Below are 21,764 nucleotides of genomic sequence, written 5' to 3'. Positions count from 1 at the left end.
TGCCTTAGCTACCACACGGCATGAAAGGAAACTGCTCCCCAGAGAGCATACACACCCAACAGTTGTTGCCTTGTTTGCGGTGTGTCACCAGAGCTCAGCTGCTCGGCTCGAAGACTGAGGAGGAGAGCGTTTACAAATGGCAACTTCAGTTAGGAGCCTTATCCTGCACCAGACCCCTTTTCCAGCTAGCTCAGCACTGCCTACACTGACTGGCAGCAGCTCTCTGGGGCTTCAGGCAGGGAGTATTTTCCCAGCTGTACCTGGAGAGGCAGTCAGGGATTGAACCTGGAGCCTTCTGCATGCTAAGCACCTGCTCTGCCACTGAGGTCCGGTAGAGCAACAGCCTCTTAATCTCAGGGTTGTGGGTTCGAGCCCCACATTGTGCAAAAGTATTCCTGCATTGGCAGGGGTTGGACTAGATGACCCTTGTGGTCCCTTCCAACTCTACAATTCTATGACACAGGAACATGGAAAGCTGCCTTTGGTTCATCCAGCTAATTGTTGTCTTCATTGACTAGTAGTGGCTCTCCAGAGTTTTAGGGTTAATTTAAATTGTTAGATTCCTGGGCAGAGTGTGCTCTCTTTCTCTCTCTCTCCGTATTTTAAAAACGGTTTTTATTAAAATGCAAAACCAACCGTAGAATAAAATCATCAAAGAAAACAGGTTATGAAATATTGAAGCAGAGACAGTAAGGGGGCCAGCAATACATTCCAGATTTTTGATATAGTTGAAATTATAACAAGTTTATAAAAATAAAAACACCACTATTGTGGACATACAGTATTTAGATTTTTTAGTATCTCTATAAAGAGCTTTGTATAGTGATGGTGCTATATAAACCAAATAACTCCTTTCTGGGCTCACAATTCTACATCCTAAGGCTCTTAGCTACCATGAAAAGATAAGTTTCTAGCCCTTATGAGGAAGGAATGTGGCAGTACCACATAAATCTCAGGTGGGGGTAGGGTAAATAAGGTTTCCCATGTTTTGAGCCTTCATTTCCTTATGAGTAGGAGAAGCAGCCGAAATTATGCAAACTATGCAAACGCCCTTTTATCTGCGTCACTGAATAGGCCTGGAATTTATAGAGTACCTAGGCTTACTTATTTATTTTGTTAAAATACTATTTATTTTATAAGTACAAAATCCACAAAGCCTCTGCTCTTAAACTACCACTTCGGCTCCTGTTCTCATGGAGGCTATTCAGACCACAATTGCGGGGAGGGATAAATTAATCCAAAATGGGGATACCATGCATTTTAGAGAATATTTCTCTCCGTTTTTGTTTTTTTAATAAACCACACTTCCTTTCCTAGACAGAAGGAAGGGAACAGACAATATAAGATGGGGGTTTATCTGCTGGACTGCTAAAAAGAAAAGGAATAAAGGGTCAAACATACACCCACAGCCCAAGGATCAAGAGTTCTGTGAAAAGTCATTCCTAGATCCTTCCCAGTTCCACCGAAACTACATGCAGAAGTTAATTGCAGAGGAATCCAATAAAAGGGGAAAACCCTATAGGTGCAAACCACTCCAAGTCTTTAATTATCTTCAGGACACACACACACACACACACACACACACACACACACACACACGGTTTTGGCAGGGCGGAGGGAGGAGAGTGTCAAAGAGCAACAGTGAACTTCCTGAAGGATGCTAACTTGGCATTGAATAAGTTGCTGAGGACCCCATCAGAAATACTTGTACTATAAACCCTTTTTTTGGTGTCCCCCCCAAACATGAACTACTCATAATCCACGTACTCTTTGACACTCTCTGTCTTGTAAGATCTGTGTTGTACGGCTTTTCTCCACCCCACCCTGCTGCACCTTTCCAAAAGGAAAAGTGTTCTCTCCAATGCTGCTCCTCATCAGAGTCGACTGACTGAAATTAATGCACACGACTAACTTAAGTTCCATTAACTTCAAGGGGTCCACAAGCCAACTAAGTCCTCCTCAGAGCAGACCCACTGAAATTAATGGACCCTTTCTTAGTCATTTGTAGCACTTCAATGGTCCTACTCTGAGTAGGACTAGCAGTGGTGACAACCCTACCCATTCACCTTGCTAAGCTACAATAGGGTTACCAGACGTCCCCGTTTCCCGGGGACAGTCCCTGGATTTGCAAAACTGTCCCCGGACAAATTCCGTCCCCAGAATGTCCCCGGATTTCATTAAATGTCCCTGGGAAACGTGACACCCTGATCTCCTGGAGTAAGATGCAGCTAGAGGGGTGGGAAGATAGTTTTTGCGCAGGCAGAGGTGGGTGGGGGGATTGAACAGTGCGAAAAAAGGGCTTTGCACCTTGCCCAGCAGAGAAACCGTACACCTTGCGCCTCTCCTGGGCAACGTCGCGCCACCGGCCCTGTGACTCCCGAGCCTCCCACAATCTCCTGCCCCCTTCCCCCTTTGTTTTGAGAAATCGCGGGTGGGCGGCCATTGCCCAGGAGGGACACAAGGTGCGTGGTTTCTCTGCTGGGTAAGGTGCAAAGCTCTTCTTTCGCACACTGTAAAACTCTCAAAATGAAGGGGGAAGGGGGCAGGAAGGGGGCAGGAACCGCATGCCTTGCGCCCCTGCTGGGCAATTGCGCGCCGCGTGCCCATGACTCCCGAGACTCTGAGACTCCCGAGCAGCTGAGCGTGATGAGAGAGCACGAACGAGAAGAGCATTTCCTTGATGGCCAGGAACTGCAGAAGTCAAATTGGAGCAGGGAAGCCTTATGATCTTTCAAGTTGAGGCTGCTTGAATTGAAGTACCTCCATTACAGGGAGTTGGCCTAGATGCCCCTCAGAGGTCATTTCCAAATCTCTGATTCTGTGATCATTCCACAGTCGTATTCTCAAACTCTGCTTCCAACTCCACCCCCCAGGTTTCCTTCCTCCTCCAGACTTCTCAAGACAGCAAAACAGCTGATGTACAGATGTAATTAGGGATAATAAAGCATGTAATTTTTATTATTATTATTTTTAAAAAAGGGTCCCCGGATTCATTGAAAAAAAATCTGGTAACCATAAGCTCTGAGGGGTTATCTGTTGAGTCCATATTTCCCCAAAGGCAGTATGTGGGGCTGGGTAGGATGCCATTGCGGGTGGAGACTGAGATGGCAGTGGATAGGGCAGGCATCCCCCCCCCACTCTCTGTGCCACCCTGACCCATTTCCTCTCTATGCCAATCCTGTGCCCTTTGCCTATCCTAACTCTCCTGCCACTGAATGAGAAAATAAAACTATGAAATGCCTAAGCTATGTGAGTCTGTTCTACCTACAACAACCTCTCAAAACAAACAAATGCATAAAATGTTCGAAAAAAACTTAGCACCTTCCAATACCCTTAAATTTCATTTTTTATATACAATATATAATTGTGGTCATATCTCTTCAAGACCAATGAAGCAGTTTGTGTTTTTGCAAACATTTTCCTGCACATTCTGTGTGTATAAAGTAATATTAATAATCCCAAAAGGTGGTGGTGGTGGTGGTTATATTTGCTTCATATGAAATTTAACAGGAGTTCTTAGTCCTACCGTATGACACTATTTGTAATGGTATTTGGGGGTGTGTGTCAATTGACTGAGTTACATCGGGCCCCTTCCATAGGCCCCTTCCCCCTTTTTTGCATCCTCTTCCATTAACGTGATGGGGTCCAGGTCACCCCAACATTTTTCATTTCAGGTGACATTTTTGACACACAATACCAATAAAATCTGATTACGTCCCCGTCCCCCGTCGTCGTCCCCCCGTTTAACTGGAGTAGTTTTGAAATCAATCATGAACTTCAACTCCAGCAAGGATTTTAAAGGGGTTCCGTGAAATCTACAACTGTGAGACACTAAGAATAAAAGTTTCTGCACCTTCCAACAAACAGGAGTTTGGGAGAAACTAAAGAACGTATGCCTGCCTGCCGTGGCAACCACTTTGCCACTTTGCGATGCCCTCACTTGCAACCTGGTGCACAAGCAGACACTCACATGGTCCTCTTTAAACTCCTTGTGGAACAGGCATCAGCTCTGCTGTCCGTTAGGTATCTCTTCCATATGTGTTTTATTTAGGAAGGATCCTGTGCTCCAGGCTGCTATTCCTTGTGAGCATGAAATGTGGTACTGGGCACGTCATGTAGCCGGCTGCTCAAGAGTCTCAGCATTCACTTTACAGCAGGGGTCAGCAACCTTATTCAGCCGTGGGCTGGCCCACCGTCCCTCAGACCATGTGGTGGGCCGGACTATATTTTGAAAAAATAAATAAAAAATGAGCAAATTTCTATGCCCCACAAATCACCCAGAGATGCATTTTAAATAAAATGACACATTCTACTTATGTCAAAACATGCTGATTCCCGGACCATCCGCGGGCCGGATTTAGAAGGCGATTGGGCTGCATCTGGCCTCCGGGTCTTAGGTTGCCTACCCTTGCTTTACCAGGGAAGAGAAAACTTTCTCGCCCTTAAAGTTGAAAAGAGAGGCTTGAGCATAATCACCTGTTGAAACTGCAGGAGTGTGTGTGTGTGTGTGTAATTATGTCTCCTTCGGTAAGCGAAGCAGAAGCGAATTCTGGAAACCTCTCTTTTTGACATTTCATTTCCTCTTCGTTGGTTTTGTAAAAAGAGCGGAACTGTGTACATAAGGGGAGTGCATGAGAAAACAGAAGATGATTTCGGCACACCATTCTGCTTTCATTTTTGTTCATGCAGCCACAGTCGACAGGGAGCCGATTCACACATGCAAATCTCCATGCTTGAGTAGGGGAAGGACCTTTTGAAAGATGGCAGGGAAGTTGAGGAATGCCCCTCCTTCACCACCAAGAGGCTCATTTAGCCCTTGCACTTCAGGCTTTCCAATAGACCATTACATGCATTTTACCACATCAGACTTTTGGCCTCGAGCGATCCCAAGCTGCTCCAAAGCTTGCTTTCCTCTTCCCTTCTCATTCCTTTCTCCTTTTGTATTGTACCCATTAGATTGTGGGCCTGTGAGTGGGAGCGGTCTTATCTTTTAAAATATATAAGGTGCTTAGAAAATTTGGAGCGCTTTATAAATGAACAGAAAAAATAGTAAACTTGTCTTTGCTCTGGCTCTCTACTGCAACATTATGGTTGTTGAGTTTGGGGAGGGTTGCTGGCAGGGGAGGACCTGGCTTTATTTTGCTTGTGCTGTGCTATTATAACGTATTATAATAGTTTATTAAAAGCCGTAAGCCACTTTGAAGGCCTGTGGTTGGGGATACGAAGTTGTTTGTCTGCTTGCTATGTATGCATTTGGACATGTCTTAAGATACAATAACCAAATTTTGCATGTTGGTGCCTGAGAACAGGTAACAGGTCTCTGTCTCTGTTGGATACACTGGGGTGCCATTTTGAATCAAGATGGCAGACTGAACCTTTCAATGCTGCACTTAATTTAACCACTGGTTTCAAAACTGCACCATTGTTTGGGCTTCTTGGAATTCCCAAGCAACAATAGCATGTGAGGCTAATGGGGTTTAGTGGACAATGCTGTGGGTGTGGGTGCGGGTGCACCAGTGGAGCTAGTGGCTGCGCCTTCCAGGGCGAGGTGAACCTCCGCGTCGCTGTCTCAATCCAGCCCCCTCTGAACCTTCTAATCGGTCCAGTGTCCGGGCTGGAGAGGCAAAACGGACGCAAACGGGTTCCTTGCCTCAAGGAATCCTCTCCTTGAGTGTCGAGGTTGCCGAGCCCTGGCTACCTCGCAAGAGAAACCTCCGAAAGGCTCAGGACCTCTCCCGAGAGAGAGTCCCGCGCTCCATCTTTGTAGGCAGAGGAAACGGAAGTCCAATCCAACTCTACATTTCTATGATGAAGTCCCCTTGGATAAGCTGAAATGAAGCCCCTCGGAATGTTTCTCCAAACCTATTGTTCCCAAAAGGAAAATCTCTGACAAGGGAGGGCCCTCCAGAGGAATTTCAGCCCTTCAGTTTGTACATTAACTCCTGAGAGAGATAAGGAGTTTCTAAAAAGAGGGTTTTGACACCTGCCCTGGCTTCCCTCAAAGCCAAGCCTGCTTATTCCAAACCCTCCCAGGTGGAGAGGGAAAGGCCAGAGGACCGATTACCAGCTTAAAGAGAAGCACCGTTAATGAAAAGAGCGAGGCCCATAATGGGAGACAAACCCGTGGGAGAGAGGAGTGGGACAGTGGGTAAACACAGACATTTTACGCAAAGAGAAAGGGACAGGGAAATATTTTAGTGGGTCATAAATTTGGATTTCTAATTACTTCCTCGTGTTTTTCAGCACTCCTCAGTCAAGTTTGATTAAAATTCCTTTCAAAAAAGGAGTTGTCTTCTTGCGGGGCCTCCTGTCAGGGAGCAAGCACCATGAAAGCCCCAGAAGAGGAGGTGCTGCAAGGAGGCACTCGCATACGCAACCCTCCCAGCCAGGATTCGGTCTTCCAGTCCAGCTGTCAGGAGAAGAGGATGCCAAACCAGGAGAATAATAATTTTAAAAGTGTAAGTGGTTAGCACTTCTGCTGTTATTTTCCCGCTTTCTATAAGTCATCTTCTGCCTGGGGCACTCTGCACAAGTTCAGATGCTGCATTCTAGCTCCTCTTTCTATAGTAAAGAAAAACTTTGTTCTGCCTAAGAAAGTAACTCTGTGGGTGTTCAAAGGCCCATATATGAAAATGACTATTATAGAAAAACGCTTCATATGCCTAACTCTACTCTAACACATTTCAAGTACCTGAAAATGAGTGCAAGAGCCCTGAAAAGAACATAGAGTTAGAAGAAAGAGTGGAGGAAAGTGCCACTCTTCCAGCTACCTTGCCAATATCCTGCTTAAATTGTGGCACCAAGAACTGGACACAGGACTCCAGGTATGGCCTGACCAAGGCAGAATAGAGCAGCACAATGACTTCCCTTGATCAGTACACAAAAGTGAATGGGAAGGCCCGTTCCCTGTACCCCATCCTGGCACCTAATACACAGCTCTCTGTCTTACAATCTCCTGCCCCCTTTTCCTAATAGCAAGAGACCCATCCACAGAGGAAGAGCTGATGGTTTGCCTCTTTCTGCCAATCCCGTCCCCGGTCGACCCATGCATGTCGCCCCACCCCCGCCATGCCAGCTATTCAATCTCTCCTGGGGCAAGTCAAAGGGGTTAAGAACAGCCAACTGCCTCAACTGCTCCAGAGAAAGCACTTGCTTACACTGCAGCCCGCTTCCCTCTTTATTAATATGCTATTTATCACCAGCGCCAGCTTTTAATACCGTTTTGGCTTAATGTCGTTAATGAAATATAAATACCCTGCGCTAATGATGTTGGTCAGAAGGCAGTACGGGCAATTGGCAGGATTGCAGGAGGCAGCCCAAACCACTTTGCCGTGCGTGCCTGTAAGTAAGAGGATGCAAAGACACGGCTGATGTTGCCTGTTCCAGGTCAAGAAACATCCAGCGCCGCAGGCAGCCGCTGCCTTATCTTTGGGCCACCCATGCAAGTAGGATGAGGTTGCAGGATGGGCTGCACTCCTTCAGAAAGTAGCGGAGTGCATGGGTTATGGGCAAATTTAATGTTTCCCTATGTTAAAAACTCCCTGCAGGCAGAAAACCAGCATTTGAAGCAGGCGACAGACAGAACTAGAGCACCACTACCCCACCTTGTATCCCTGATAGGCTAGGTTGCTATTGGCAGGGAGTTTCATACATCAGGGAGCAGAAGGAAGCTTTCTATGTTCCCAAAAGAGTGCACTATTCCCTTTTCATGGCTGTGGCAAGGGCCCAAAAGGACTGCGTACATGCACCCACCTTACACAGAACAAAGTTACCAACAGTGGACAGCCAGATGCCCAGAGAGGAAGCTCACAAGCAAAGGACAATGGAGAAGCAGGCAGTACAGATGCATGTTCACAACGCTGCTCAGCCACTGGTGCCACCTGAGGCAAGCCTCTCTCTCTACCCCCGCCCCTGCCCTGGCCTAAATCTACCTTGCAGGCTTGTTGCAAAGCAAAAATGGGAGAAACAATTTCACACCCAGCACCCACCAATTCCTCGAAGGATGGGCAGGATGCGGGTGTGAGGAGCAGTAGGGTGCAAATGTAGACCAAAGAAAGCACTTTTTAGTTTGGCACGACCTCCTCTCAATGCTTCTCCTAAGACACAGCTCCCCCCACCCATGCACCCTCTTTTCAGGTGCCGCAAATCCCCTTCAGAGTCCCCTCCCTGCTGTGACCCTCTCTCCCCCCTCCCCAGCTTTCCCCAATGTCACCCCCAGAGCCTCTGGGGAGCACGAGACTCATTTGCTGGGGGTTTGGCCTGACTAGTCTCGGTGGCTAATCCCTCGGGTGTCTCCTGTCAGATTATTAATTAGCTAAAGCGGATCGGCCCTGGAATAACATGTAGCGGGACCTCAGATAAAGCAGGCTAGCAGGAGGGGTGGCATGTGGCCTGCTTAAAGAGACAGGACTATTGTTTCTCCCAGCCGCCTCCATTCGTGGGACAGGCTATCACCTTCACTAGGTACAGCAGGCCTCTGCAGGCACCTTTCGGTCCAATAATGCACAAGCAGGGCTACAAACAAAAGCAGAGTGCTTGTGGGTTTGCATCAGACTTAATGCATGTCCGAAGACAGGCACGTTATGCCCCTCTCTGCCTGTCACTGTGCTCCTGTTACTTATTTATTTCCTAATATCTAGGTGGCGCTGTGGTTAAACCACTGAGCCTAGGGCTTGCTGATCAGAAGGTCAGCGGTTCGAATCCCTGTTACGGGGTGAGCTCCCGTTGCTTGGTCCCAGCTCCTGCCAACCTAGCAGTTCGAAAGCACGTCAAAATGCAAGTAGATAAATAGGAACCGCTACAGCGGGAAGGTAAACGGCGTTTCCATGTGCTGCTCTGGTTTGCCAGAAGCGGCTTTGTCATGCTGGCCACATGACCTGGAAGCTATACGCCGGCTCCCTCGGCCAATAATGCGAGATGAGCGCGCAACCCCAGAGTCGGTCACGACTGGACCTAATGGTCAGGGGTCCCTTTACTTTACCTTTAATATCTATACACTGCTTGGTTGTAATGAAACTTCACCAAAAAAGGGGGAAAGAGGAAAAAGGATACAACAATGAAAGGTTAAAAGCAACTGTTCCCAAAATAATTAAAATCAGCAATAAACTAAAAGCGGATTAAATATACATCAACATTATATATATATATATCCGGGTCGGATATAAAACGGAAGGCGCCTGCTTGATGTTAGTGGACCTGCTTAGTATTTCCTTATCGCTCCTCACATCTCCACATTTTTCTATAGTACTTTTCGGAATATAAAGTCAAGGTTTAGACCAAACCTGGTCAGACCACACCTGGAATACTGTGTCCAGTTCTGGGTGCCACAATTTAAGGAGGATACTGACAAGCTGGAAAGTGTGCAGAGGATGGCAGCCAAGATGATCAAGGGTCTGGAAACCAAGCCTTATGAGGAATGGTTGAAGGAGCTGGGTATATTTAGTAGGGAAAAGAGGAGACTGAGGAGATATGATAGCCATTTTCAAATATCTAAAGGAATCTCACATGAAAGATGAAACAAGTTTGTTTTCTCTTGCTTGCTCTGGAAAGTAGAACCCAAACCCATGGCTTCAAGAAAGAAGATTCTGACTAAACACCAGGAAGAACTTTCTGACAGTAAGAGCTGCTCAACAGTGGAGCAGGCTCCCACAAAAAGGGGTGTACACTCCTTCCTTGGAGGTTTTTAAGCAGAGGTTGGATGGCCATCTCTCAGGGGTCCTTTAGTTGAGATTCCTGCATTGCAGGGGTTGGACTAGATGACCCTCGGGATCCCCTCTAACTCTATAATTTTATGATTCTAACTCCTGAACCTGCAACATACAGTACAATCCTGGATCCTGTTTCTCAATGCCCCAAGCATGTTCAGAGCACCTTTTCCTCACCACAGCATACAGCCTGCCCCTTACAAATCATGGATATAATTCCCAGAGGGGTTGAAACAATCAATCCTTCTTCTCTGGGAACTCCCAGCACCCTTAAACTACACTTCCTGCTGAATGGCCCCAGTTACAATGTGTGTAGGGGAACGCACAGAAAAGGTGGGTTCAGAAGGAAGCCAGAGAGAACTAGTATCACACAGGTGTTATGAGAAGCAGCTCCAGCATAAGGGACATCAAGGGAGAGAGCAGGAGATGGGTCAGGGACGGACAACCCAGGCCCCTCCAGAAGAACTATAACTCCCATCCTTATACCCATGCTGGTTGAGGTTGACCACAGCTGGACATCTGGAGGACCGCAGGTTCCCCATACACAATCTAGGAAATCGGGAAATGAAGCCATCTCAGGGAATCCTTTTCTCCCTGTTACAAAGTGCCAGGCCACCAACAGGCCACAGCGTGCACAACAGCTGTGGGAAATCCTTGAGAATCTGGGATTCTTGCCCACGGGCAAGGCGGCTGTGTGGACCAGGACTGTTGTTTTGCATCCATTGGGCATTTCCCCATTCCTCCTTCTTGCTGGATTGGCTCACCTAGGCTCTGTTTGACAACTTTAAAATGCAACTTTAAAATGTGGAGCCACACAGAAAAAAATGTGCCGATGGAAAATAAGGCAGGAGGAAGATGGTAAGCCAGCCACGTGTGCTGCGTTCACACATGCAATCACCCAGACGGGAGAAGTCGCTTCCCCATTAGCGCATGGGGATCAGCATTTTCTCTTCCCCCCGCCCCAGCCCTGGCCTCAGAGTCCCGGTTTCAGATTTGTTTTGATTCACACTGGTGGAGCTCAAATACTGAGTTATACTGGCACTAAACCTTCATTACCAGGAAAGGGGGAGGGGAAAGAGGGGCACTTTAATTGCTTTTTTCACCATTAGCATTTACGGAGGACAACACACCGATTAGTTTGAAGAGGCGTTCTGTGGCCACTACCCATTGTCATACTCTCTCCTCGAACCCCAATGCCCTGCTTAGTTGAATATGGTGGCAGCCTATATGGCCCTTTGCCAGGTGCTGGAGATAATATCACAGCACCTGATGCAGTAAGACAGGAGCCCCCAGAAGACCCCCACCCAAAGACCACCAGGGAATGTAGGGTTAGAAACTCACGATATGTGAGCTAGGCACCAAACAGCATCTTGGTTACAGTCACCACAACAGAATGCCTGTTCCCCATGGGGTTGGCCTAGATGGCCCTCAGGTGTCCCTTCAAACGCTACAATTCTAAGATTCTATTATCTCAGCTACGTTGCTTGACTGTAGCTTGCTCTTACAACAATTCACTTGTCCCAGTATGCAAGAAGGAGAAACACACACAGTGGAAATGGTGTTAACTATGGGCTAGGGCAGAGGTTTTTAAACTGTTGCCTGTGAGTTCCATTTGGGTGGCTTGTGGAAAGGCTGCAGCACCGTCAAATATCTCTGTTCACAGCCCTGCACCTATTTTCCTTGATGTGATGATGGAGGACTGCATGTGAGTCAGCTGGCTCGATGGAGATGTCAGTTGCCAAACTGGTGCCCAGAAATCTCCACGTATTCTCAACTGAATCCGTGTCAGCAGGAAAATGCGCCTGGCGCTTGGGGATGCCTCCCACTGCACATCACCAGTCCAGTGGTGCTAGGAATGCATCAGGAAGGAGGCTAAGGAAGAAGGTGCCCATTTTCAGGGAAGAGAATTGGCCCTTTAAGGCTCAAATTCTCGGAGAGGTGGTGGTGAAGCCTGGAGGAGATAGCCTGAAGACAAAGGCATAAAAGGCTTCAGAGTCTGTTTCCAATAGTTGCTGGAGAAAGTTGTTCGCTTGGAGCCATCTGCAGTCCATCAAGCTATGCCTTGCTCCCAGCCTTGCTGCAGCTCCTGGCATCAGACCAGAATGTGTCAAAGCCCCTGAGAGGTTTTTGAGGATCCCCAAAGATCCCAGTTTGAAAACCAGTGCCTTAGATAAGTCATGCTCAGGGGAGGGTCCTAGCTTTGCATGCAAAAGGATTCAAGGACAATCTCTGGCATTTCTAGGTAGGGCTGGGAGTGCCCCTTCCAGGAACCACAGAGAGCTCCTACCAGCCTGAACAATACTATGGTTCCAGGCATCTGCAAAGGACATTGTGCAGATTCCACATTAAAAGAAAAAAGAAAATCCTGCTTGTCATTACTCTGTATTTCTTGGGAACATGACGGAGATGAAGAACAAGTTCAGCAAACAGCCATAAAGGAAATCCTTCTCTGAATCAGATCCTCAAAGCTGATTTGGGGGGGGGGGGTTTGAAATCAGCCTGTCGCTATCTTCAGGACAGCTGGGCTGATTTATCCAAGTTTTTACAAGGTTTCAGGGTTTTTTTTGGGGGGGGGGTTGCAGCTTCAACTTTTTCTTTTTATAAAAGCAAATGAACCGCCACTGAAAAATCTAAACAACAAAATTAAAATGTTAAACTAGCTTAAGAATACTCTTCCAAAGCAGCTAACAGACTGATCTGCTAAAAAGTAAGGTTTGGGGACAGATATTTAAGATGCATACTCCGCCTTAAATTAACTCATGCAGGAATGCAGCAGAGAAGGGAATGAACAGACAGACAGACAGACAGACAGACAGACACACACACACACACACACAGAGAGAGAGAGAGAGAGAGAGAGAGAGAGAGAGAGAGAGAGCGCAAAGATGAGGTTTATTTTTGCTTTCTGCTTTCATCAACAGATTCCTTAGAATTGCATTTTTAATAGGATTCTGTATCTGAGAAATGTGTCTTGCACACTTACATTGGTCCAAATGAGGAATTGCTCAAATATGTAAAGGTGGTTTTCTAAACCAGCAATACTAAAGGAATGCTAAAGGAATGTTCACTTTACTTTTTTGAATTTGGATCCAAAAATATTTGTGTTCAATTAGCAAAACAAACATTGTGTTCTTGTTGGGAAGTGATGGGATAGTCCCAGGAAAGACAAACAATGGTCTGATTCTGTTTAAAGAAGTTTTAGGTGTTCATCAAGAGGGCAGCTCCCATGGTTCAGGTCATTTGCAAACAGCATTCTGAATGGGTAAAGTAAAGACTGTGGCAACCTAGCACAACTGCCCCCCTAGAAATTGTAATTTGTTCTAGTTAGGCACACTTGAGAAGTCTGCATTTACTTTGCAAATCCCTGTACGGAATGACCTGATCTGCACTTCTAAGGCTAATGTGCAGATTGGAACTTCGCTATCCAAAACAGATTTCACACTTCTCTGAAAGCTATAGCACAGTTCTTGGAAGCTTCAAAAGATACAGTACTCATCTCTAAATCTGTAGTTTGAGGGAAACACACATTTTGCATCTGATTCCAAGAGATAAAACATTAACAAATGTATTAAAATGCTATTTAAATACAGGTTTTTAATCTGCAGTTTAAAGTGGAAATGCAATGAAATGGTATGCAGTGGTATTATGGGCAAAACAAGAAGAGCCCAGCTGTTGGATCAGACCAGGGGCATATCTAGTCCTGCCCCGTTTCCCATTCAGATTGCTCCAGGAAGTCCATGGGCAAGGCATGATGACAACAACCCTCATTCATTGTTAATCATAAAATCATCAGAAGACGCTGGATCAGGCCAAGGCTCCTTCCAGTCCAGCATCCTGTTCTCACAGTGGCCAACCAGATACATTTGAGAAACCCACAGGGCCATGATCCACTGGTATTCAGAGGCTTCCATTTCGAGTTCTTATGGACAGAACTGGGACATTTTAGGAGCTGGGAAAAGGACCTCAATTGCACACACTCTAGGACATTCGTGGAAACCATAGAAAGCTGCCTATACCGAGTCAGACCATTGAGTCTCTCTAGCCCAATGTTGGCTACAATGGCTGGCTGTGGCTTTTCGGTGTTTCCGGCAGATAACAGTGGCAGTGAATCTCACACTCCAAGTAACTGTCGTGTGAAGATGTCATTAACATGCAAAAGTGACACCAACTGGAAATAGATGGATCCCTTGCTCTATTCCAGGAACAGTGTAGCTCAGTGGTAGAGCATCTTTCTTGTAAGCAGAAGGACCCAAGTTCAATCCCCGATGGCATCTCCAAGTAGGGCTGGGAATGCACCATGCCTGAAATCCTGTAGAGCTGCTGCCAGTCAGTATATACATTACTAAGCTAAATGGACCAAGGGTCTGGCTCAGTATAAAGAGACTTCCCATGACACAACCACAGTGTATGAATTAATTTTCATGTCTGGGTGGCACCCATGATAAGTGTTATTTACATTACAAACTCAAGGCATATGTATGAACAGGGTGCATGCTCTTTTAAACCAGGGTGGAGAACTAGGTTATCTAGGAATTATGAGAATCATAGAATTGTAAGTTTGGGAGGGACCCCCAGGGTCATCCAGTCTTACCCCATGCAAGGCAGGAATCACAGCAAAAGCATCCCTGACAGATGACTACCCATCCTCTGCTTAAAAACCTCCAATGAATCAAAACATCAGAGAATTGCAGGGTTGGAAGAGACCCTGAGGGTCATCAGCCCCACTCCCTGAAATAAAGGAATCACAGCTGGAGACTAAAACTTGCACCATCATCATCATCATCCCTGACCATTGCCCATGCTGCTGGGAGTTGTAGCCCAACAACATTGGCTACCCACTGTTCTCCCCAATGTCAGTGCCCTACATGATGATCTAGACCAGGCATCCCCAAACTTCGGCCCTCCAGATGTTTTGGACTACAATTCCCATCATCCCTGACCACTGGTCCTCTTAGCTAGGGATCATGGGAGTTGTAGGCAAAAACATCTGGAGGGCCGCAGTTTGGGAGTGCCTGATCTAGACCCTCACTGTGGAAATCAGCCAGTCTGCATTTCCATTTGATGACCCAACGCTCAAAGCAGACTGCAGTAGCCAAGGTCAGTTCCCTTTCTGAGTAACTCTGCTTTCAGCCAGGAAACTCATTATTAGCACGAAAGCAGGCCTCTTGCATCACGGCAATTTAAGGCTCATCCTCGCCTTTTCATTTTGCAATAACTCAGGCAACTATTCAATACACAATCAAATACCAGTTATTAATGTCTGTGGGAAGGAGAGGATCTATAGATAAGGTTCCTGCAACACACCTGTGCAATTTACATAGCACAAAATCTAGGGCAGGGAAAAAACAAGAACAGAGATTTAATTTTACTCTAAAGCTAAATGTAGACCTGGATGGGCACATATACTGAGACAGTAATAGAAACCCTTTTGCAGGGGTAGACCTTTCAGATGCCGCTGGACTCATCGGCCTCAGCCAACAAAGCCAGCATCTGGAGCTGATGGGAGCTGAAATCCAACCATAACTGGAGGGCCACAGGCTCCCCATCCCTGATCTAGCTCAGTATTGCCTGCACTGACTGACTGTGGCTCTCCACAGTTTCAAGGCAGGGGTCCTTCCCAGTTGTTGGAGATTTAACTGATGCCAAGTACGAGCTTTACAACTGCAGAGCGAAGACCCTTCACCAAGAGTTCAAAGCACACATTCAGCAGCAGCACTGTCTAGACCTGCTCATACTGTCAATCCTGAGAGGAATCTGGTCTTCTCAAAGGGGTGTAGCAAAAGGCCGTTCTTAGATGATCAGGAACTGACAGAGCACAAGGGCAATTGAAGGGCTGAAGCTCAGCGATCAGAGCAGCTGATTTGCTTGCAAAAGGACCCAGGTTCAATCTCTGGCATCTCTGGCTAGGTCTGGAAATGACTTCCATTTAAACCAGTAGTCCTCGAAAGAATGTGGCATGCCACACTGGTGTGGCAGAAGAGGATGGCAAGTGTGGCGGGAAGATTCAAGGACAATCAAAGAAACTTTTAAACATTTCAGTGTGGTATCTATCTATCTATCTATCTATCTATCTATCTATCTATCTATCTATCTATCTATCTATCTATCTATCGCAGAATATGGATAGATATCTTTTCAAAATGAGAGCAAGAGCACTGGCTATTCTTCTACAGTTCTCCATGACATATGGCTGTGAACAGGAATCTTCAACTCTGAATAATATGAAAGATCAGAAAAGAGAAAGGCTTCTTTGTGTTGATGAGGAGATGAGAGTCCGTTTGTCTCATATTAGACCTAATATAAATGAGATTACCTGGCAAAAGGAAGCTCACACCCCTCATTGAGTTTGTACACATACTTAAGGTATAAAAATAAAAAATCCTTCCAGTAGCACCTTAGAGACCAACTAAGTTTGTCATCCCTCAACTAATACTTAAGGTATTTACAGTATGTACGAAGCTTGTTCGATACTGTATTTTGGGAATGATTGCTGTTCTTCTCTATCTGCATTGTTTTATACTTTCTGGATGTCCCATGATCATATTATAAAGTAGTTGTGTTCTGCGTTCTAATTCAAGCACTGCTAAAAGTTTTTTCCTTTCCTTTTCCAATATATTTCTTATCCATTAAAAAAATGGATGTGGCGTAAGCAAATTTTTATTCTGAAAGTGCAGTCCAGAGGAAAAAAGTTTGAGAACCACTGATCAAAAGCAACTGTCAGCCAGTGCAGACAATATGGAGCTAGATGAACCAATGGATTAGCTCAGAATAAGGCAGCTTCCTATGTTCCTGTGACAAGGACTGAATAATCTCAGGGCCTTAAGGAACATGTTGCCTTCTCTCCCCTTCCCTTGATGTCCCTCCCCTCCCCTCTGCTCAGCTCTGTGCAGCCGTCAACCAAATATCTGATTGAAAGCCTAGGGGAGGGAGTTTAGAACTGTCCGGTCTGGTTAGGATTGAAGGTCAATGATCCAATACAGACGAAGGATGTGAAAAAACAGGGGAGGGGGGATAGAGAGGGGGGGAGCCAGCTCAAAGAGAGAGGATGCCTCGAAGAGCAAGGAAGTGTCTGGAACGCAGTTTCACACTCTGAGACCCAAGGGCTGTTTTTACTCCTGTCCTTCATGCTCACATCTTGTCACACTAGAGGTCAGGTCTCCCAAGCGTTCCTGGAGAGCTGAGCTGATCCATATGGCAGGCAATATGTTGACAATATGGATTGGCCAAACGCTGGAGCAGATGGAGGCGGCAACCCGGCTTCCTGCCCAGAGAGGCCTTTCGCTTTCTCCTCGTCCTCCCCTGTCAGAGCCACACCAAAAGAGAGGGAGCAACTCCGCCAGGAAAAGTGCCCACCTAGGTTAATGGCGCAGGTCCTTTCTGGGAAGGCCAGGGTTAGGTTCAAAGTGAGAAGCCCCCGTCATAAGGCTCCTGCTCAAAACTATTCACGGAGGATTCGAGGCAACTGAGTGGGCAGAGCAGAAACAGCCCTTAACATCAACAACACTGATTTGCATCCAACTAAGCCCTGTTCAAAGCAGAGCCACAGAATTGAATGGACCCAGAGTTAATAACGTCCTTCCATTTCAATGGGCCTACAATTTATTTGAATTAACTACAGTATTTGGCTTCAAACAGTGCATGTTGAGTGTTCAAAGAGCAGTGTATATGTCAGACCAGTAATCCTTATAATACTGTACCCCAGTACAGAGGAAAAGGAAAAGGGGGATATAGCTCAGGGGCAGAACACTTGTTTTGCATGTGGAGGGTCCCAGGTTCAATCCCTGGCATCTCCAGGTAATACTGGGATGAAGACTCCCTGCCAGAGATTCCTGGAGAATCTGTTGGTAGATGTTGCTGTGGTAGACAGGCCAATGGCCTGACTGGGCATAAGGCAGCTTCCTCTGTACCTGCAGTAGACCAGGATGATCACCGCAAAGATGCAATTCCCTCAACTGCAAAGACCACAGAGTGAGTGTGAGGACTGGTGAAATGTGAACTCAAGTTTTCATTGTTTCCAGTTTGCACACTCAGCTATCAGGATGCCGTAGCATAACCTGCCACCTCACCTCAGCTACAAATTCACTTTATGAGCTTGAGGGAACCCGCTGTGCTCTCCAAACAAATTCCATGCAAAACAATTATGGGCCCCAACACAGCCTCTCTCACTTCATGGCCCTTTCCCTACAAAATCTCAATTGCTGCAGGATGAGCAGCGGTACATTCTGCAATGTCGCCTGACACATATATGCAGTTGGTAGTTGGCTGCTACTCCTTGTCCACTGCCTCATGTGGCACCCATGATGGTTTCTTGGATTTTCAAATGAGTCCATGAACCCAAATAAATTGGTGACACCTGGTCTATGCTGGTTGGGAGCTGCAGTGGATAAAGAAGACCTTTTCTTTTTGTCAATCATAGTTATTATTTTGTTTCATTGATTTTAAAGAGTTTATAAACTGCTCAATATTTTAAATGGAAAAGCAAACAATATCATTAAAAGAAAAATGCAACCTAAAATGATAAAAGCAGGAATTCAGGGGATTCAAACTTGTAAAACATAATCTGATCTTATGTGTCAGGGAAAGTCGCATGATCCTGTCCTATAACGCTGTTCCAAGTAAGACACTCCCTTTGTTCCAAACAAATCATGGAAGATCTGTGGTTTAAAACAGAAGCAATGGATCACACCCCCTTGTTCCTGAACTCGTTGCAAGATTCGGGGAGGAAGGTTGTTGAAATGTCCTGCCAAAGGTGCAACTGAAAGTTTTACTACTCTGTGGTAAGCATTTTTAAAACGAACTCTTAGCTGGAGGATTCATCCATGTCAGGAACCAGCTCCATTGTGTTGGCTCCTACAAACCCTTCAAAAAGAAGTATGGTACTGTAGTTCTGCAAGAAAACAAGCAGAAGATTCTTCTGCGCTCCTGCAAAACTACAGTCCCCAGATCCATGAGAGTTTATTGGCTTAAAAAACCAACAGGCGAAGTAGATATAATGCTAATTGTGTGGCATCCACTGAAAATGTCTACAGCGCATTTGTTAATTTATCTTGGAACAGTTATAGGCTACCTTTCCGAATAATAAGAGAATGGTAACAAGAGAGCATCTAGTGTAACAGAATAAAATAGCTCCCTCCCAAGACTCCCAAAGAACAATTCACAAAACAAATTATATGAATGTAGCTCATAAAATCAGCAGTCAAAAAATCCACAGCTTGTCTAAAAGCACCCCCCCCCAAAGCAAACACTTGCCTCCCGCCCTCCTTCTCCATGTTGTTAAAATAACTTAAACCAGATCCTGGTGTGATGACCTCATATATTTTTTTCCTGTGCCATGAAAAACAATTCTGGTGGTGGTGGTGGTGGTGGTGATGGGGAGGAGACGAGAATGCTGTGATGTCAAGGACACATGCAAATTCTCCAGCATGCTGGGTGGGGAAGCTAGTTGCGAGGATGCTGATCTCAGCAACAACATGTTTGACAAGTCCAGGGCCCTTGGTTAGCACCAGGGCTGGCCCTGTCATTGGGCAGCGTGTGTCAGCTGGGTGGGAGCGACAAAAAGCAGCAACAGGTTGTTGAGAAGATAGGGCAGCGTGTGCCACATGGTCTGCACTCTGCCGTGCTAAGCCAGCCTGCTGACCTCAGGTGCCAGGGAAGGCCCGTCCCACCACAAAGACAAAATAAATTCAGCTGCCAGTCCAGACAGCTTCTGTACTGTGATGGGAAGGGGAATCATCTTGTCCTTTGCCTCAGGCAGCAGATTGTCATGGGCTGGCCCTGATTAGCGCAGCTTCAGTCACAGGCTTTGCACATCATCTGGAGCAAGGCAAGCATTTCACTTTTCGAGATGGGTGGCAGGGCACTATCAACTTGTACGATTTCTTACCTGCCCTTCACCATAAGATTCCGGGGTGGGTTACGGCAACATAACAATGCAATATTAAAATGAGCTTAAACAATTTGCATCAGAAGAATAGGGTGGGTCTTAGAAATACATCTCAGCCGCAAAAGGCCAGGGGGCAAAGAGCTACACTATGAAGGCGTCAGATGCACCTCTGCGGGGAGGGAATTCCACAGCTTCCAAGAGGGAATTAAACAGCAATGTACACAGTGTAGAACATTTTGAGCATTGCAAGATGTATCAGCCTTAGGCAACATCAGAACTTCCCTTGAGCAAGTTTTGTTTATACATGGGGCTCTAACGGAAGAAAGGAAGCAGGCAGTGCTAAGGATGAACTAGTTTGAATTAATGAAGTTCACCGAGTTAGTTCAAAAATCTCCTCAACTACACTGAAAGTAGTTTCTATAATTGCTAGGTAGATAGAACACGAATTAAGTCAGGAGTGGGTTTTTTGGGAGGGGGGCGGCTTTGAACGATTTCTAGTTCATCTGCGAGTTCATTCTCTTACTGGTATTTTTTACGCCTCCGACTCCTTGGGCCTTTAAGTGTAAAGATGACAGTTTTGGTGGGAAAATAATTAAACAATTCACATCCACTGTATGTGGGTTGAGGCCCAGATCAAAAACTGTTTGTGGGAAGAAAACGTCAAATCTTCACCAAGACCAACTAAGCAGACTGGTCCTACGTGGGCCAGAAAAGTACCAGGGAAGTCCCCAAATAGGGGTTCCATCACAGAAGGAAAAGGAAAGGGGGGGATCAGGCTGATTCCAAGCCAAAGGCCAGGCAGAACAATTCTGTCTTACAGGCCCTGCGGAAAGAAATCACATCCCGCAGGACCCTGGTCTCATGAGACAGAGTGTTCCACCAGGCCAGAGCCAGTGTTGAAAAGGCCCTGGCCCTGTTTGAGGATTATCTGACTTCCTTAGGGCCCAGGACCTCTAGAGTGTTACTATTTATGGACCTTAAGGTCCTCCGTGGGACATACCAGGAGAGGTGGTCCCGTAGGTACGAGGGTGCTAGGCTGCAAAGGGCTTTAAAGGTCAAAACCAGCACCTTAAACCTGACCCTGTACTCCACCGGGAGGCAGTGCAGCTGGAAAAGCACTGGTTGAATGTGGTCCCGCGACGAGGACATTTTTGGACATTTTATTCATCCTCTGTTTTATATTTCAGCACGGCAGCTTATAGCTTTCTGAATGTTGGAAAAAATTGCTGAATATTACTTGGAAGAACATGGATTGAACTGTGAACTGCACATGAACCAAACTATTTCCTTTGGCACATATTGAAGTAGAAATAGCTCCTTTTAAAAATGAACATCCCAAGCTCTGGATGCAGACCTACCTCAGCAGAGGCTTAAGAGCACCCTTGCAAGTAGCTGGAGCCACAAGATCTGATTGTAAGAAAAGAACAAGTTAGTACCTTGTATCCTGTGTTCCCTGGGCTTGAAATCCATTCCAAATCACACGTTGAGGAGGGGTGTCAGGATCAGTAACCCCTCCCAGGGTGCTTCAGGAAACAGAGTCTGATAGGTTCCCTATACTTGGTGGTGTCTCTTTGCCCTAAGGAAAGAGAAGAAAAATTATTTTAAAGTAGTAAAGAATTTACAGCCCCCTTTTTGAGAGCAACCTCCACACAACTGCTTACAAGTGTTTTTAAAAATCACAGTTCCAATTCTGCCCTGCCAAATCCCAACACATGATTCAGTTCTGCGGGGACCTGGAAGCATTTTTCCGCCGTTTACGCCTGAAGGAGTATTTTCATCACACACAAGAACAAGACAAAGTAGAACAAACTACATCCCCACAACACAACACCTCTCAACTTACTGGGGAACAACCATCACCCTCCAAACGCATCAATGAACAGAACATTGACCACCAACTACCACCGAAAAGAAGTTACACAAAAAGGGACTCCACATGGACCCCTCCTGATGGACGCAATACCACACTAGATCTGTACATCGAATGCTTCCGCCACAGAATCCAAACGGATGTGACCAGAAAACACCATCGCTTACAACAAAATCTAAACCATGCTGAAAGGAGAGCCATAGAAAATCTCAGGAACAACCCAGACATTATAATTAAAGAGGCAGACAAGGGTGGAGCTGTCGTCATCATGAACAAAACTGATTACATCCAAGAGGCCCACAGACAA

General features: G+C 46.1%; 1 protein-coding gene across 6 annotated transcripts in view; it reads right to left on the bottom strand.

The window, feature by feature from the left end:
* Positions 1 to 21,764, bottom strand: part of CASZ1 (castor zinc finger 1) — a 309,366-nt gene that overhangs the window by 222,498 nt on the left and 65,104 nt on the right. For all 6 annotated transcript variants that reach the window (XM_088671542.1, XM_088671543.1, XM_088671546.1 and 3 more), the window contains one exon: positions 21,024 to 21,163. The gene's annotated coding sequence lies outside the window, so the exon portion shown is untranslated. The remainder of the gene's footprint in view (positions 1 to 21,023; positions 21,164 to 21,764) is intronic.

This window comes from Zootoca vivipara, chromosome 6 (genome assembly GCF_965207765.1).
Source record: "Zootoca vivipara chromosome 6, rZooViv2.hap1.1, whole genome shotgun sequence".
Classification (NCBI taxonomy): domain Eukaryota; kingdom Metazoa; phylum Chordata; class Lepidosauria; order Squamata; family Lacertidae; genus Zootoca; species Zootoca vivipara.
This window is presented reverse-complemented; position numbering and strand designations above follow the sequence as displayed.